This window comes from Bos indicus x Bos taurus, chromosome 14, assembly GCF_003369695.1.
Source record: "Bos indicus x Bos taurus breed Angus x Brahman F1 hybrid chromosome 14, Bos_hybrid_MaternalHap_v2.0, whole genome shotgun sequence".
NCBI classification, from domain to species: Eukaryota; Metazoa; Chordata; class Mammalia; order Artiodactyla; family Bovidae; genus Bos; species Bos indicus x Bos taurus.
This window is the reverse complement of record NC_040089.1, coordinates 1,861,787-1,878,690: the sequence shown is the minus strand read 5'-3', so window position 1 is coordinate 1,878,690 and position 16,904 is coordinate 1,861,787. Positions and strand designations below refer to the sequence as shown.

At 52.2% G+C, this 16,904-nt stretch overlaps 1 protein-coding gene across 10 annotated transcripts in view; it reads right to left on the bottom strand.

Moving 5' to 3' along the window:
• Positions 1 to 16,904, bottom strand: part of TSNARE1 (t-SNARE domain containing 1) — a 117,777-nt gene that overhangs the window by 89,588 nt on the left and 11,285 nt on the right. The window contains exon 1 of one of the 10 annotated variants that reach the window (XM_027560698.1): positions 1,465 to 1,832. The exons of the other annotated variants lie outside the window; for them this stretch is intronic. The gene's annotated coding sequence lies outside the window, so the exon portion shown is untranslated. Of the gene's footprint in view, positions 1 to 1,464; positions 1,833 to 16,904 lie in introns of those variants that run through there. 10 annotated transcript variants of the gene reach the window in all.

The following is a 16,904-nucleotide window of genomic DNA, read 5'->3' as shown; positions in this document are numbered from 1 at the left end:
TGCCACACCAGGAGACAAAACTCGGTCCTGACCTGCTCATCCTTCTAGGGATGCGGGGCACGTGCGGCCTTAGGAACCCATTAACACGACACCACATCCACCCAAAGGAAAGGCTACAAGTTTCCCCACAGACGGACACTAAAAACAGCATCAACAGAATTCCTGATGAAGACAATCAAAAAAATTTCTTAAAATGGGAAACACCTGCTAATCCTAAAACGAGCATTTGCTCCGAGGGAAACGGAAGTGGGGACCAACGGCACGCCGGCGACGGAAACGCCAACACGAGTTAGAGCTCCCAGAAGTAACGCGCTGGGCAAAGCAGCCGCAGGTAAACTCACCGGTGCCAGCTGGAGGGGACCCCCAGTCACCAGAGCAACCCGAGCGAGGACAGGCCCAGGAACGAAGGCCACACGAGACGGCTGGCCCTCCGACGACCGAGGCGGAGCGGATCACGTGGACAGCACCCCTGTCCTCGGACAGGACGGCACTGCTCACAAAGACGTCGTTCTCCCCTCCAGGTAAACCCCAGCCAGCCCAGAGCGTCCACACAGGAAGACACCATGGAAACAAGCAGATAAGAAGCACCAGAGAAGAAGGGCCAACGCCACTACGACACAGTGAATCTGGAAACGTCGAGCTGACTGAGGGGAGCCGGACGCAGAGGCCACGCACCAATGCCCCGTTTCTGTGAAGCGCCCACGACAGGCGGGTCTGCAGGAGCGGGACACGGACAGTGACCGCTCGCGGGCGTGGGGCTTGGTCCAGCGTGACCAGAGGTCCGGGCTTTGCTGGCGGTGATGGAGGGTCGCCCTGTGAGGAGCCTGAAAACCACCGGAGCGCACACGTCGGGGTGGGATCTGTAGGGGACGTGAGCTCTATCTCGACAACGTGATCTAACACACGCTAGAAAGTCTCTATGATTAAAACCAGGCAGGAAAACACAGACCAACGGAATAAAAAGTAAGTCTAAAATGAGACCCACGTACGTATGGACATTTAAGATTGAATTTGTAATAAACGGTGCTGGGATATCTGGTTAGCCGCGTGGGAAAAGAGTGGTTCATGCCTAACACAGTGAGAAGAGCCTGCGCCAAAGCAGAACAGTCACCCAAGTGAGAGAGAGAACAGTCTGAGGAAAGTCAAGCTCCCTTGAACCCGCGTGAGGGACGGTTTCCTGGGGAGGACTCAGAGCCAAACGCTGTGAAACGAGAGGTGCGCATGCGCCCGCTGCCCCGCCCAAGCCCCCCACCTGGTCTCCCCCTCCAGGAACTAGGCCCCGTGACACGGGCCCCGCGGGTGGGGGAGGTGCAGGGTGGGGGAGCTCTCCCACCTGCCCCGGGTCAAGGGGGCACATGGGCACCGAGGCCACTTGCAGTCTGGGTCCTTCCCCTGCGCCTCCAGGCAGTTCTCCCCGCCCCCCACATCCAGACCCCAGCATTTCCCCAGAGCCCCCTCCCTCACCAGTCTACTAAGACCTCTCCTTCTCTGGGACTCAGAGAAAAGGCCGGCAGGCCCCCAGGACTGGGCAGGAGCACGCAGAGCAGGCTGGGGACTGAGCAGGATGCCCTGGGGAAGGAAACCATCTGGTCTTTGAAGGAGCTGCAGGGCGCAGACCCAAGGCCCTGGAAGCTGGCTCAGGCCAGGCACAGGCACCTTCAAAGGACAGCTGGGCGGTCTCAAAGGCCAGTGAGCAGAGGGCCTGGCGCTGCGAGCGCACATCCCACCCACAGACAACCTGACTCCGCCCCAACACCTCCCCCTCAGCTTGCCCAAGAAACCAGGATACAGGCCGAAGACAACTCAGCACTCCATCTCCAGGGCAGCCCCGGGGCGCCGCCTGCACTGGCCCTCGGCCACCCCCCAGGACCTGCCCCAGGCCACTGCAGCCTGGGTGGGTGAGAGGTGGGGAACCCTGAGGGTGGGGACCCCAAGACCACCAGGCGGCAGAGGGGCACTGACCCGGCTCAGAGGAGAGGCCCTCCCCCCACCACACAAGGAGGGGCCCCAGGCCAGTGCTCCTGACCACGGGCTGGGCAAGGGGAAGCTGGGCGGAGCCCAGGATGGGGTTGGGGGCGGGGAGGACAGCCCCCAGCCCGCCAGGCTCCAGAGTCTGAGAGCCTGGGCTGAGCTCACGGCTGTCGGAGCCCAGCAGGGACCACGACCTGCCCAGATGGAGACGAGGGAGGCTGGAGACAGAAGGGAGAGGAGGGAGGAACACGACCCCACTGGACAGAAAAGCAGCCGGGACGCACCGCCTGGCCGCCCCTGCCCCTGTGAAGGCGCGGCCTGCATGAGACTCTCGGCACAGACTCCAGGGACCCCGAACGCCGGAGCTCAGTCACTGGGGACTTGGCTCCGAGCCGTCACTTAGGAGTGGGAAATCCACAGATTACAGGCCCCTGGAGGGTTCTCGCAGATGAAAACGCCTGAAACGGAGGGAGGGACTGAGGCGGAGGCGGGGCAGGAAGGGGCCTGGCAGTGGGGGAGGCCGAGCCCAGGAGGGCTTCGAGAGCCCCAAGGCTCGCCACCCGCCAATAGACGGCTCAGTGAGACAGACCCACGCAGGACAAAAGCTTCAGGCGCCCAAACACCCAGAGCTCCCAGCCCCCAGGGATGTGATAGGCTGAGTGGGAAGACACCACCCAAAGTCACAGCACGGGGACTTCCCTGGTGGTCCGGACGTTAAATCTCAGGGCTTCCGCTGCAGGAGGCACAGGTTCCATCTCTACTGAGGAAATCCGCACATGGGTGGTACAGCCAAAAAAAAAAAATCACAGCACAGTTGGAGTGCCTCCCGCCACCCCGAGAGTAGGCCCTGTGCCCCCAGGGTCCCCCGGCGCCCCAGGAGAGCAGAGAGGCAGGGCTGCAGCAGCCCCGGCAAACCACGCCCTGCACCCACCCTAGAGCTCTGCACTGAGGAATCAGACATGAAGCACTCGGGAAGCCAGAAACACTACAAAATAAAAACACAAAGCCAGAAACAACCAAAATAGCCAGCAATAAAGAATTAAATACATCGCGTTAGGTATCTAAATAGAGTATGACGCAGAGAATTTAAATAGTGTTAAAAGCATATACTCAGTTGTGGGGGACATGCTCCCACACGACACTAAGGGGGAAAATGACGCTAGAAAAGCACAGGACACAGAGTTACCCTGAGAGGTGCGTGTCCTGGCCTCGGGGACAGAGGAGCCGCCACTAGGTCACCCCACTCCTGGGCCATTGTCACCCATTCCTGAAGGCAGCCCAGACACAGACCAAGTAGGCCGGGACCCGCTGGAGTCCTCTGTCTGCTTGGGCTGCTCACGTGAGTGGCGCACAGGACACACAGGACCCACACGTGGAACACGAGAAGCAGGACAGAGCCCACGGGCGACGGTGTTTGTGCAACAGCAGAAGAGACACGCGGCGCCTCGGGGGTCACGGCCAACCCACCTGCACACACACACAACAGGGCTTCGAAACACCACGGCGGGGGCGGGGGGAGCTGCCACGGAGGAGCACGCAGTCAGGGGCAGGGGGAGCTGCCACCGAGGAGCAAGCAGTCGGGGGCAGGGGGAGCTGCCACGGAGGAGCACGCAGTCGGGGGCGGGGGGAGCTGCCACGGAGGAGCACGCAGTCGGGGGCGGGGGGAGCTGCCACGGAGGAGCACGCAGTCAGGGGCGGGGGGGAGCTGCCACGGAGGAGCACGCAGTCGGGGGCGGGGGGGAGCTGCCACGGAGGAGCACGCAGTCGGGGGCGGGGGGAGCTGCCACGGAGGAGCACGCAGTCGGGGGCAGGGGGAGCTGCCACGGAGGAGCACGCAGTCGGGTCCCGAAACACCACGGCAGGGGTCGGGGGGGAGCTGCCATGGAGGAGCATGCAGTCAGGTCCCATCCACGGGAGACAAACCCAGTCATCGGATGAGGCCCGGCCAAAAGAGACCAGAGGTGGGAACGGCAAGTGGTCACCGGGGGTACAGGGTTTCTGTGCCAGTGTGAGAAAGTTCTGGAATCAGGTGGCGATGGCCGCACACCATCAAGAACGGACATTGCTAAGGTGCACTGTGTTACTGTATAAGACGACACGTGAGTCCCATCACAGAGCGGCCCAGAGTGGGTGGTGGGTCACAGGAGGCTACGGGTAGACGAACTGCCTTAGTGAGGGCCAGGGCCTCCCAAGCTCTCTGCCAGGCCCACATGTCACTTTTACGATCAGGAGAAGGAAAGATAAACATGGTCCTTGAGCCCAGCAAACACACATGCTAGCACTGCTGGTCCGGACGCATGGGCCGGCAGGTGGCACTCCATCAGGCCAGAGCAGCACGCGGCCGCGGCCACCACTGTGCCCAGGCTGGACAAGTGCACAGCAGATCCTCAGGCAGTTTGCCAGCATATAGACCCATGGCACGCCAACGCCACGCCCGGCCACCTGGGGCCATGGGAGCTGCCCAGTGACACCCATGTCTGCAGAGCACACAGCCAGGAGCCTGCCCAGGATCCTCAGCAAACGGGCACGGCCACTTGCCTTCAGGTCACTTTGTTAATTTCTGCAGCCTGGTGGAGGCTGAAGGCCCAGCCGTCCACAAATGGGTCTTCATCCCCAGCCAACCCCAGCCTGGCCTGGGAGGAACCCAGGCTGACCCTCGACCCAGCCGCAGCTGGATCAGGCCAGGGCACCCAGTGGCCCCTGACCCTGGCCACAGACCAGCCAGCAACCTAGGAGTCCCCGGTTCATCACCTCCTAGCTAAGAGAACTTGTTCCTCCTGGCACCTGTGACAAGGAGACAAGGCCACAGACCTACTTCTCCACGTGGCTGAGTTAACTCCTGGCCGTGTGTCAGCTGCACAGCCGTGCTCACTGCTCCGTCCACGTCCCAGCCCTACAGCACCCACCGCCGACGGGAGACCCTGAGACACAGAGCCGGCTGGACCACCTCTCACCATGCACGCACACCTGGGCCAGACCCCAAGGGCCCCACGCACGTGTGCCTGTGTGCACAGAGGCAGAGGAGGGGCCGGGGGCTGCAGTGACATGCAGTGGAGTGTTGCTATAGCAACTTGGATTCCATGTCAAACACAGCGCCAGCCAGACACCCCAGGCACCCCGAGAATGGTGCCCAGAACAGCCACGGAGAAGCAGGGATTGCTGACAGCACCAAAGGGTGGTTGGGATGCTGGGCACACAAGCCCTTCCCCAGCCCCACCTCCCACTCTGCCGCCACCCCAGCCCCTCCTCCCGCCCTCCCAGGAAAGGCCACAGGAGGCCCAGCTTTGGGGCCTGGCTCTGCCCACCGCCCTGCTGCCTGCCCATCAGCCAAGCCCTCACCCAGGATGGCGGCAGGCAAGGAGCATGGAGACTGGGCCTGAGTCACGAGGGCGGGGGCGACAGCCCACGGCACAGCTGCAGGGGCCAGGAGTCATGCCCTCCGCAGACCCCAGACTCCCAGGGGGAGGCGTGGGGGTGGAGGAGGGTCATGGTGGAAGCGGGAGCTGGGGGCCCCATTCTCTCGGGCACGGCCCGCTCGGGAGGGGAGCCAGCCCACTTTCTGGGGACAAGCCCCCATCAGGCCCGGGACTTGCAGCCCGCAGCCACCATGTCATTTAACCTTGGGGAAGGAGTCTTTGCTGTTCACGTCACAGACAGCAGACTGAGGCTCAGGCAGGTTAGGAACCTCCCCAGGAAGAACATGCCCAGGAAGCCCAGATGACCTGAGACAAGGTGGGGTCCAGACCCAGGTCTGTCTCCAGACAAAGCCTGTGCTGCACCGCCCCCTACTTGGCCATGGCGGTGGACACAGCAGACCGGAGCTCAGGACACGCCTGGGTGTCTCAGCCCAGCTTCCCCAGCAGAGGCCAGAGACGCAAGGACAGCCAAGGTCATCCGACGACAGCCAAAGCCCCGGGACTCTCCCCAGCCCTTCGTGGGGGGCCACCGACCGTGGTAAGGACAGGCCTGCTGAGAGCACCGCCGGCTGCAGGGAAACGGGGCAGGCACATACCTGCCACCTCGATCCCAATGGCAGAGGCTTTATGCTCCTTCTCCCTGTGGGGAGGGAGGAGACCCCCACTGTCCCGGGCGAAGACAGGCACACGCTGGCTAAGTTCATGGAGGGTCCCCGGTGTGGGAAGGCTGGGGCCCCACGGGGAAGCCCCCACCGCACAGAGGGAGCGGGGAGGCATAGGTTCAGTGTGCTGGGAGCCAGGTGTGCTTCTGGAAGCACCATCACCACCATCACTGCCTAAGTGTCCCGGGGCGTGGCTCCCTCCCAGCCCATGGTCACATCACCCACCCTCAGGAGCAGCACCAACAGCAGCGTGACTGGACAGGAAACTCCTGCCCTCCCCTCAGGAGGCCCCCATTCATGGAAGCAGCGTGTCCTCCATGAGCCACCAGCCCCATGGCGACCCCCAGGTCACAGCCACCCCCTCCTCACAGACAACAGGATGCAGCCATGCTGAGGAGACAGAGGCTGGGAGACAGCTGCTTTCACGGAAGAAACCAGCAACTTAACTGGCTGAGGACAAGAGCCCCCACCACAGGAGGGGTGGGTGGCAACAGGAAGATGGGGGTCCCCCTTTTTGCAGACAGCAAAGGTAAATCACAAGTGTCACTGCCCAGAGTGACAGGCAGGGACGTGGGCTGGACCCCCAAACCAGGAGCTGAAAGTGCAGACCCAGCTGGAGGAGCTCCTGGGGAAAGGAGAGCTTGCCCTCAAGCCCTAACCCACAGCAACTCCCTGCAACCCCTCCCCTGACTGCCCACCCACCAATGCAGGGAGCCGATGGCTCCCGCCCTGCCCCAAGGCCTGCAGGGAGGAGGCGTCCACAGGTAGGATGGGCTAGCAGGACGGAGCCACCCGTGGAGCTGTCCGTGGTGCTGAGCACAACGGGCCCAGAGACAGTCTGGCTGGCCCTCAACTAATGCTGCTGCTGCTGCTGCTGCTGCTGCTGCTGCTAAGTCGCTTCAGTGGTGTCCAACTCTGTGACCCCAGAGATGGCAGCCTACCAGACTTCCCCACCCCTGGGATTCTCCAGGCAAGAACACTGGAATGGGTTACCATTTCCTTCTCCAATGCATGAAAGTGAAAAGTTAAAGTGAAGTCTCTCAGTCATGTCAGACTCTTAATGACCCCATGGACTACAGCCCACCAGGCTCCTCCATCCATGGGATTTTCCAGGCAAGAGTACTGGAGTGGGGTGCCATTGCCTTCTCCACAACTAATGTTAGTTAAAGTCAATTAATGTCAATGATAATGTCAAATAATAGAAGGGGAAAGACTAGAGATCTCTTCAAGAAAATTGGAGATATCAAGGGAATATTTCATGCAAGGATGGGCACGATAAATGACAGAAACAGTAAGGACCTAACAGAAAGAGAAGAGATTAAGAAGAGGTGGCAAGAATACACAGAAGAACTATACAAAAAAATTCTTAATGACCAGGATAACCATGATGGTGTGGTCACTAACCTAGAGCCAGATATCCTGAAGTGTAAAGTCAAGTTAGCCTTAGGAAAGCATTACTGTGAACAAAGCTAGTGGAGGTGATGGAATTCCAACTGAGCTATTTAAAATTCTAAAATATGATGCTACTAAAGTGCTGCACTCAATATATCAGCAAATTTGGAAGACTCTGCAGCGGCCACAAGACTAGAAAAGGTCAGTTTTCATTCCAATCCCAGAGAAAAGCAATGCCAAAGAATGCTCAAACTACAGCACTATTGTGCTCATTTTGCATGCTAGTAGGTTATGCTCAAAATCCTTCAAGCTAGGCTTCAGCAGTGTGGTAGTGAACAAAGAACTTCCAGATATTCAAGCTGGGTTTAGAAAAGGCACAGGAACCAGAGATCAAATTGCCAACATTCGCTGGATCATAGAGAAAGCAAGGGAATTCCAAAAAATTACTTCTGCTTCATTGACTACGTAAAAGCCTTTGACTGTATCAGAACAAACTGGAAATTCTTAAAGAGACAGGAATAGCAAACCACCTTACCTGCTCCCTGAGAAATCTGAATGCAAGAGAAGAAGCAACAGTTAAAACCTTACATGGAACAACTGACTGGTTTAAAATTGGGAAAGGAGTACATCAAGGCTGTGTATTGTCACCCTGCTTATTTAACTTCTATACAGAGCACATTATGCAAAACGCTAGGCTGGATGAATCACAAGCTGGAATCAAGATTGCCGGGAGAAATATCAACAACCTCAGATATGCAGATGACACCACCCTCATGGCAGAAAGCAAAGAACTAAAGAGCCTTTTGATGGGGGTGAAAGAGGAGAGTGAAAAAACTGGCTTAAAACTCAACATTCAAAGAACTAATTAGGTCATGGCATCCAATCCCATCACTTCATGGCAAATATAAAGCGGAAAAAGTAGAACCAGTGACAGATTTTATTTTCTTGGGCTCCAAAATCACTGCAGTCGGTGACTGCAGCCACAAAATTAAAAGACGCTTGCTCCTTGGAAGGAAAGTTATGACAAACCTACACAGCATATTAAAAAGCGGAGATATCACTTTGCCAACAAAGGTCTGTATAGTCAAAGCTATGGTTTTTCCAGTAGTCACGTAGGGATGTGGGAGTTGGACCAGAGAGAAGACTGAGTGCCAAAGAACTGATGCTTTCAAACTGTGGTGTTGGAGAAGACTCTTGAGAGTCCCTTGGACTGCAAGGAGATAAAATCAGTCAATGTTATAGTAAATCAACCCTGAATTGGAAGGACTGATGCTGAAGCTGAAGCTCCAATACTTTGGCCACCTGATGCGAAGAGCCGACTCATTAGAAAAGACCCTGATGCTGGGAAAGATGAAGGCAGGAGGAGAAGAGGCAGACAGACAATGAGATGGTTTGACAGCATCACTGACTCAATGGACATGAATTTGAGCAAACTCTGGGAGACAGTGAAGGACAGGGAAGCCTGACATGCTGAGTCCATGGGGTGGCAAAGAGTCGGACACGACTTAACAACTGAACAACAACGTGAATGAGTTTAACCTCTCCAGTCAAAGAAAAAATGACTCTCAGGTTAGACGGTAAAGCAAATCCAATCTCATGCGCATGTACGAGACACCCATGAAGGAAGCAGGAGGCGGCAGACAGAAGGATCACGCACGCACACAGGCACGTGGAGGGGTCGGGGGCGGGCGGCACTCTGTGACCCACAGCTGGGAGCACGGAGACGAGGCGAAGGGCGGGCTTGAGGGTAAACGTGGTGTTGGTCCACGGTCGCCAGCAGTCGCAGGAGACACGGGGGAAGGGACGGAAACAGACTCTCGCAGGAGTGCAAGTCACTTCTCTGTCAACGACAGAGCAGGAGGACAAAAACTAAGACACACGTGACCCACACACATTGGCCGCTAACACCAGAAGACAGAGCAGAGCTCCTGTCCAAGCACCTGTGGAACACTGAAAGCTGACTCCATGCTAGAAACACAAGAAGAACCTCATCACACCAGAAAAGTTCAAAAGAGAACCACTGAAATTCTCTGACCAAAATGCAATTAAAAGTAGAGTAACAACAAAACCAAGAAATCAAAAGATGCTTTTAAGACTTATTCCTCAACAACTCTTGGACCAGAAAAGAGACTGCAGACCAAAATGTCAGCCCTTCCAGACAGCACTGATAAGGAAAACGCACTATCAGAACTTAAGGAAGGGCCTTTAAATATTAAACACTTTTTTGAAAAGAACAGAAACAAATCAATCAATCATCTAAACACCTAGAGAAAAGAACGATAAGATAAACTGGGAGAGAGAAAAAGAAATTAACTATAAGCAAAAAGCGATGCATTAAGAAGCAGAAAACAAGGACGATTAATTTAATAAAAATATCCAAAAGGTGAATCTTTGAAGAAGAAAAAACCCTACAGTGCAAACAAATAGCCAATCCAACCAAGAAAATAAAAAAACACGGAGCAAATACAAAGGAAAAAATCACAGGAGCCAAGGAAATGAAGACAATAGTAAGCAGTAACTGCACTCGAGTCTACATGAATAAATCTAACAACCTGGATGAAACCGAGAATTTTCTAGGAAAATAAAACGTCTATAACTGACCCCCCAAAAAAGACAAAAAAATTAAAGGATTTTCTTCCTCCAAACAGAAACAAAACAGAAGAGCACCAGATCCCAACGGTTTCACAAACTCTGCCAACGCCGTACAGACCAAACGTGCGTGAGCCTGCATGCCAGGCGCTCAGCTGTGCTCGACTCTTTGCAACCCCATAGAGTTCAATACTATTCAACAACTCTACAAACACATCAGAAAGAAAACATCTAAATGATGTCTATGAAGCAGGTGTAATCCTGATGCCAAAACCGAAAAGAAAGTACACACCAAAAAAAAAAAAAATGACAGACCCTGCTTACTTATGAAAAGCAACAGAGATGCTAAATTAACCAGCATAAAGTATCCAGCAGCACCTTCGAGGAATTCCATGTCAGACCAAGTGAAGGGCATTCCAGGAACTCAAGAATGTCTCAGCATTAGCAACTCCCGTGAGTATAGTTCATCATGTGACTATATCTAAGGAGAAAAGTCACGTGATCATCCCATAGGTGATTAAAAAACAACTAACAAATTCAACAATAATTCTCCATTTTTATTACAAATAAGATGCTCAATGAAATGGGCAGCACAGGCTCTTCCCTGACATCTGGAAGGCATGTGTCTCATTCCAAACCCATGTCTGCCCCACAGGGAAACTCCAGGGGTGCCTGGCAAGAGATGCCCAACAGCACCATGACTGCTCCCCAGAATGCCCGAGGATCTGTTCACACGAGCAGGGACGAGAAGGAGCCCAGAATACAACAACTGGAAGGGAAGTTTAAATATCACTATTTGCAGCTGCTAATATTGCATACCTGGAGAACCCAAAAAAATTAACTAAAAAATAGCACAATTCAGCAAAGTAGCACGGGACAAAATAACGTGAAGCAATCAAGAGCAGTCATATGTGCATACATAAATGGAGGATATGCAGAGGAGACTCCTAACCACAACATTTAAAAAAACATGGGACTCGCCCAGTGGTCCAGCGATTAAGACTCCCTCCGTGTTTCCACTCCAGGGGACATGGGTTTAATCCCTGGTCAGGGAACTAACACCCCTCAAGCAATGCGGTACAGCAAATAATAATAATAATAGATAAAATTCCTGCAAATAAAGAAAATGTGAAAGCATTACATAAGAGGAGACCTAATAAGCAACTGAGAAAATACAACACCTTAAGAAGCGAGACTCAATGTCATAAAGATGTCACTGTCCCTAATTTGTACATTTAACACAATCCAATCCAAAGCCAATCAGGTTTTAGGGACTGCAAATATGTGTATGTGTGTGTCTGGTGAAGGGACTGAGTAAAGAACAGGCAAGCTAATTCAAAGTTCATATGTAAAGATAACCTAGAACAGGCAAAAAAAAAAGTTATGACAAAAAGCAATGAGTTCTTTGAGATGCTGAAACACAGCATAAAGTGAAAATGAAAGTGACATCGCTCAGTTGTGTCTGACTCTTTGAGACCCCGTGGACTGTAGCCCACCAGGCTTCCCTGTTCCTGGGATTCTCCAGGCAAGAACACTGGAGTGGGTTGCCATTTCCTTCTCCAATGCACGGAAGTGAAGAGTGAAAGTGAAGTCGCTCAGTCGTGCCCGACTCCTAGCGACCCCATGGAATGCAGCCCACCAGGCTCCTCCGTCCATGGGATTCTCCAGGCAAGAGTACTGGAGAGGATTGCTGTTTCCCTCTCCAGGGGATCTTCCCGACCCAGGGATCGAACCCAGGTCTCCCGCATTGCAGGCAGACACGTTAACCTCTGAGCCACCAGGGAAACACAGCATAAGGCCTTACTAATTAAAATAGAGACTACAACTGCACAGAGGGACAATGCAACAGCTTGTAAGCAAACGTCATCAATCCTGAGAGGGCAGTGACGGTGGACGCGACGCACATCCTGACTTCAGCGCACAGTACAGAGCAACAGCCAGTGAAACAGGGCGCCACTGGCAGGAGAGACGCGCAGACCAACCGGACAGCACGGAGAGCCCAGAACACACGCACACACAAACAGCAGACGGACCTGCCGAGGGTGCCAGGAACACACACGGGGAAAGGACGGTCTCGGCAACGAACGATGCCAGGAAACTGAAGCTGAACCTGGAAGACAACGAGCTTGGATCCTACCGCACACCACAAACGCACGATAACTCAGTCAATTAGAGACTTAATCAGAAGACCCCACACTGTGAAACTCCAAGACGAAAGCACAGGGACAAAGGTTCAAAACGTTGGTTTTGACAAAGATTTCATGGATATGACACCAAAAGCTCCAAGTAACAGAAACAAACAAACAAAAAAAACAGCTGAGTGGGACTACAACAAATAAAAAAGCTGCTGCAAAGAAAAGGAAGTAACCATTGGCATGAAAAGGCATCCACAGAACTGGAGGAGATATTTACAGGAAGATCTTCCTTAACACACAATGGGGTTACATCCTGATAAACTCATTGTAAATTGAAGATGAATTGAAAATGCATTTAATACATCGAACTCAGCATAGGTCACAGCTTAGCTTGGCCTTCCTGAAACGTGCTCAGAACAATCACATTAGCCTACAAGTGGGCAAAACCATCCAGCACAAAGCCTATTTTATACTAAAGTATGGACTGTCTCTTCCTGATGGCTCAGTTGGTAAAGATCACCTGCAATGCAGAAGACGTCGATTCAGTCCCTGGGTCGGGAAGATCCCCTGGAGGAGGCCGTGGAAACCCACCCCAGTATTCTTGCCTGGAGAATCCCACGGACAGAGGAGCCTGGCGGGCAACAGTTCATGGGGTCACACAGAGTCAGACAGGACGGAGCAACTACGCACAGACACAGCACAGATGGACCATCTCATGTAACAGGCTGAACACTGTCAAAAGTGAATACACAACACCGCCAGGGCACCAGCTGTGCACTCCTGCGCTCCCAGGGCTGATGGGGTGCTGCCCGCTGCCCAGCATCATGAGAGAGCACCATCCACCCTGCATCATTGGTCGAAGAAAAGATCAAATTCAGAACTTGAAACATGAATGCGTATCACTTTCACATCGTGAAAAATCAAAAACTGTAAAGTTGTTAAGACCACCATAAGTAAAGCATGATGTGTATCTAATACGGGGTTAATCTCCAAAACATATAAGGAACTCCTACAATTCAATAGCTTAAAAAAAAGAAAACTAATAAATCACCCAATTATAAAATGGGATGAGGACTTGAACAGACATTTTTCTAAAGAAGACATACAAGTAGCCAAGAGGAGCATGAAAAGATGCTCAGTGTCACTAATCATCAGGGAAAGCAGATCAAAACCACAGTGAGACGTCACCTCACCCCTGGCAGAAGAGCCATGATCAAAAACAAGAGAGCGCGAGAGAGTCAGTGCTGGCGAGGATGTGGAGAACCTGGAACCCGGTACACTGACAGCAGAGATGCAATATGGCACAGCTGACACGGAGAACAGCATGAAGCTTCCTCAAAAATTAAAAACAGAACTACCATACGATTCAGCAATCCCACTTCTGAGCATTTGGAGAAGAAAATGGCAACTCACTCCAGTATCCTTGCCTGGGAAATCCCATGGACAGAGGAGAGCATGGTGGGCTACCCATGCTCCACAGGGGTCACAGAAAGTCAGACACAACTTGGCAACCAAACCAAAGGGCTTCCCTGGCGACTCAGTTGGTGGGGAATCTGCCTGCAGTGCAGGAGCCCCAGGTTCATCCCCTGGGCCAGGAGGATCCTCTGGAGAAGGGAATGGCAACCCTATTCTTGCCTGGATAATTCCAAGGACAGAGGAGCCTGGTGGGCTACAGTCCACGGGGTCACAAAGAGTCAGACACAACTAAGCAACTAACACAACACATACGAATCAGTGATCCCATTTCTGAGCATTTATTTGAAAGAATTAAAATCAGGATCTCGGACAGATGCCCCCCATGGTCACCGCAGGGTCACTCACAGCAGCCCAGACGTGGAGACAACCTCAGTCCCATCTGCAGATGAAGGAGATGAGGTCCACATGGTGGACATGCTTCAGACTTTAAAAACAACCACATTCTGCCATGTGCGACGACATATGGACCTCGGGGACATGTGCAAAGTGAAATAAGCCCGTTACAGAAGGACAAACACTGCGTGACGCCACCTATATAAGGCATCTAAGCAGTCCAGGCACTTGCCTGGTGGACCAGTGGTTAAGAATCTGCCTTGTAACGGAAGAGACCCAGGTTCAATATCTGGTCAGGGAGCTAAGATCCCACACGCCACAGGGCAACTAAGCCCGCAAGCCACACAGAAAAGATCCATGATGATCCAAGGAAGATCCCAGGGGCCACAACTAAGGCCCGACACAGCGGAAGAAAATGAACGAATAAATTTATAAAAAATAAATAAATAAAATAGTCTCGTTCAGAGAACCACTGAGTAGAACAGTGGTTGCAGGGGCTGGGGCCCGGGAGGAGGGGAGCTGCTAAGCACCAGGGAGAAAGCTGCAGGGAAGCAAGACGATGCATATCCAGAGCACGGCTGGCAACGCTGCACCTGGACAACAGGATGTGGCACTTGTACTGTGCATGCAGTACTTGTACTGTGTATATAGTACTGTACCAGGCACACAGCACTTGTACTGTGCATGCAGTACTTGTACTGTGTATATAGTACTGTACCAGGCACACAGCACTTGTACTGTGCATGCAGTACTTGTACTGTGTATATAGTACTGTACCAGGCACACAGCACTTGTACTGTGCATGCAGTACTTGTACTGTGTATATAGTACTGTACCAGGCACACAGCACTTGTACTGTGCATGCAGTACTTGTACTGTGTATATAGCACTGTACCAGGCACACAGCACTTGTACTGTGCATGCAGTACTGTTCTGTGCACGTCAAACTGTGAAGAGGGTTCAGTTCAGTTCAGTCGCTCAGTCGTTTCTGACTCCTTGCGACCCCATGAACCGCGGCATGCCAGGCCTCCCGGTCCATCACTAACTCCCACAGTTCACCCAAACTCATCTCCATTGAGTCGGTGATGCCATCCAACCACCTCATCCTCTGTCGTCCCCTTCTGCTCCTGCCCTCAATCTTTCCCAGCATCAGGGTCTTTTCCAATGAGTCAGCTCTTCACATGAGGTGGCCAAAGTATTGGAGTTTCAGCTTCAACATCAGTCCTTCCAATGAACACCCAGGACTGATTTCCTTTAGGATGGACAGGTTGGATCTCCTTGCAGTCCAAGGGACTCTCAAGAGTCTTCTCCAACACCACAGTTCAAAAGCATCAACTCTTCGGCGCTCAGCCTTCTTTATAGTCCAATTCTCACATCCATACATGACTACTGGAAAAATCATAGCCTTGACTAAGATGGACCTTTGTTGGCAAAGTAATGTCTCTGCTTTTGAATATGCTGTCTAGGTTGGTCCTAACTTTCCTTCCAACGAGTAAGCATCTTTTAATTTCATGGCTGCAATCACCATCTGCAGTGATTTTGGAGCCCCCCAAAATAAAGTCAGCCACTGTTCTTACTGTTTCCCCATCTATTTCCCATGAAGTGATGGGACCGAACGCCATGATCTTCGTTTTCTGAATGTTGAACTTTAAGTCAACTTTTTCACTCTCCTCTTTCACTTTAATCAAGAGGCTCTTTAGTTCTTCTTCACTTTCTGCCATAAGGGTGGTGTCATCTGCATATCTGAGGTTATTGATATTTCTCCCAGCAATCTTGATTCCAGCTTCTGCTTTATCCAGCCCACCATTTCTCATGATGTACTCTGCATAGAAGTTAAATAAGCAGGGTGACAATATACAGCCTTGACGTACTCCTTTTCCTATTTGGAACCAGTCTGTTGTTCCATGTCCAGTTCAAATTGTTGCTTCCTGACCTGCATACAGATTTCTCAAGAGGCAGGTCAGGTGGTCTGGTATTCCCATCTCTTTCAGAATTTTCCAGTTTGTTTTGATCCACACAGTCAAAGGCTTTGGCATAGTCAATAAAGCAGAAATAGATGTTTTTCTGGAACTCTCTTGCTTTTTTCATGATCCAACAGATGTTGGCAATTTGATCTCTGGTTCCTCTGCCTTTTCTAAAACCAGCTTGAACATCAGGAAGTTCACGGTTCACGTATTGCTGAAGCCTGGCTTGGAGAATTTTGAGCATTACTTTACTAGCTTCTGAAATGAGTACAATTATGCGGTAGTCTGAGCATTCTTTGGCATTGCCTTTCTTTGGGATTGGAATGAAGACTGATCTTTTCCAGTCCTGTGGCCACTGCTGAGTTTTCCAAATTTGCTGGCATATTAAGTGCAGCACTTTCTCAGCATCACCTTTCAGGATTTGGAATAGCTCAACTGGAATTCCATCACCTCCACTAGCTTTGTTCGTAGTGATGCTTTCTAAGGCCCACTTGACTTCACATTCCAGGATGTCTGGCTCTAAGTCAGTGATCACATCATCGTGATTATCTGAGTCGTGAAGATCTATTTTGTACAGTTCTTCTGTGTATTCTTGCCACCTCTTCTTAATATCTTCTATTTCTGTTAGGTCCATACCATTTCTGTCCTTTATCAAGCTCATCTTTGCATGAAATGTTCCCTTGGTATCTCTAATTTTCTTGAAGAGATCTCTAGTCTTTCCCATTCTGTTGTTTTCCTCTATTTCCTTGCATTGATCTCTGAGGAAGGCTTTCTTATCTCTCCTTGCTATTCTTTGGAACTCTGCATTCAGATGCTTATATCTTTCCTTTCCTCCTTTGCTTTTCACTTCTCTTCTTTTCACAGCTATTTGTAAGGCCTCCCCAGACAGCCATTTTGCTTTTTTGCATTTCTTTTTCTTGGGGATGGTCTTGATCCCTGTCTCCTGTACAACGTCATGAACCTCTG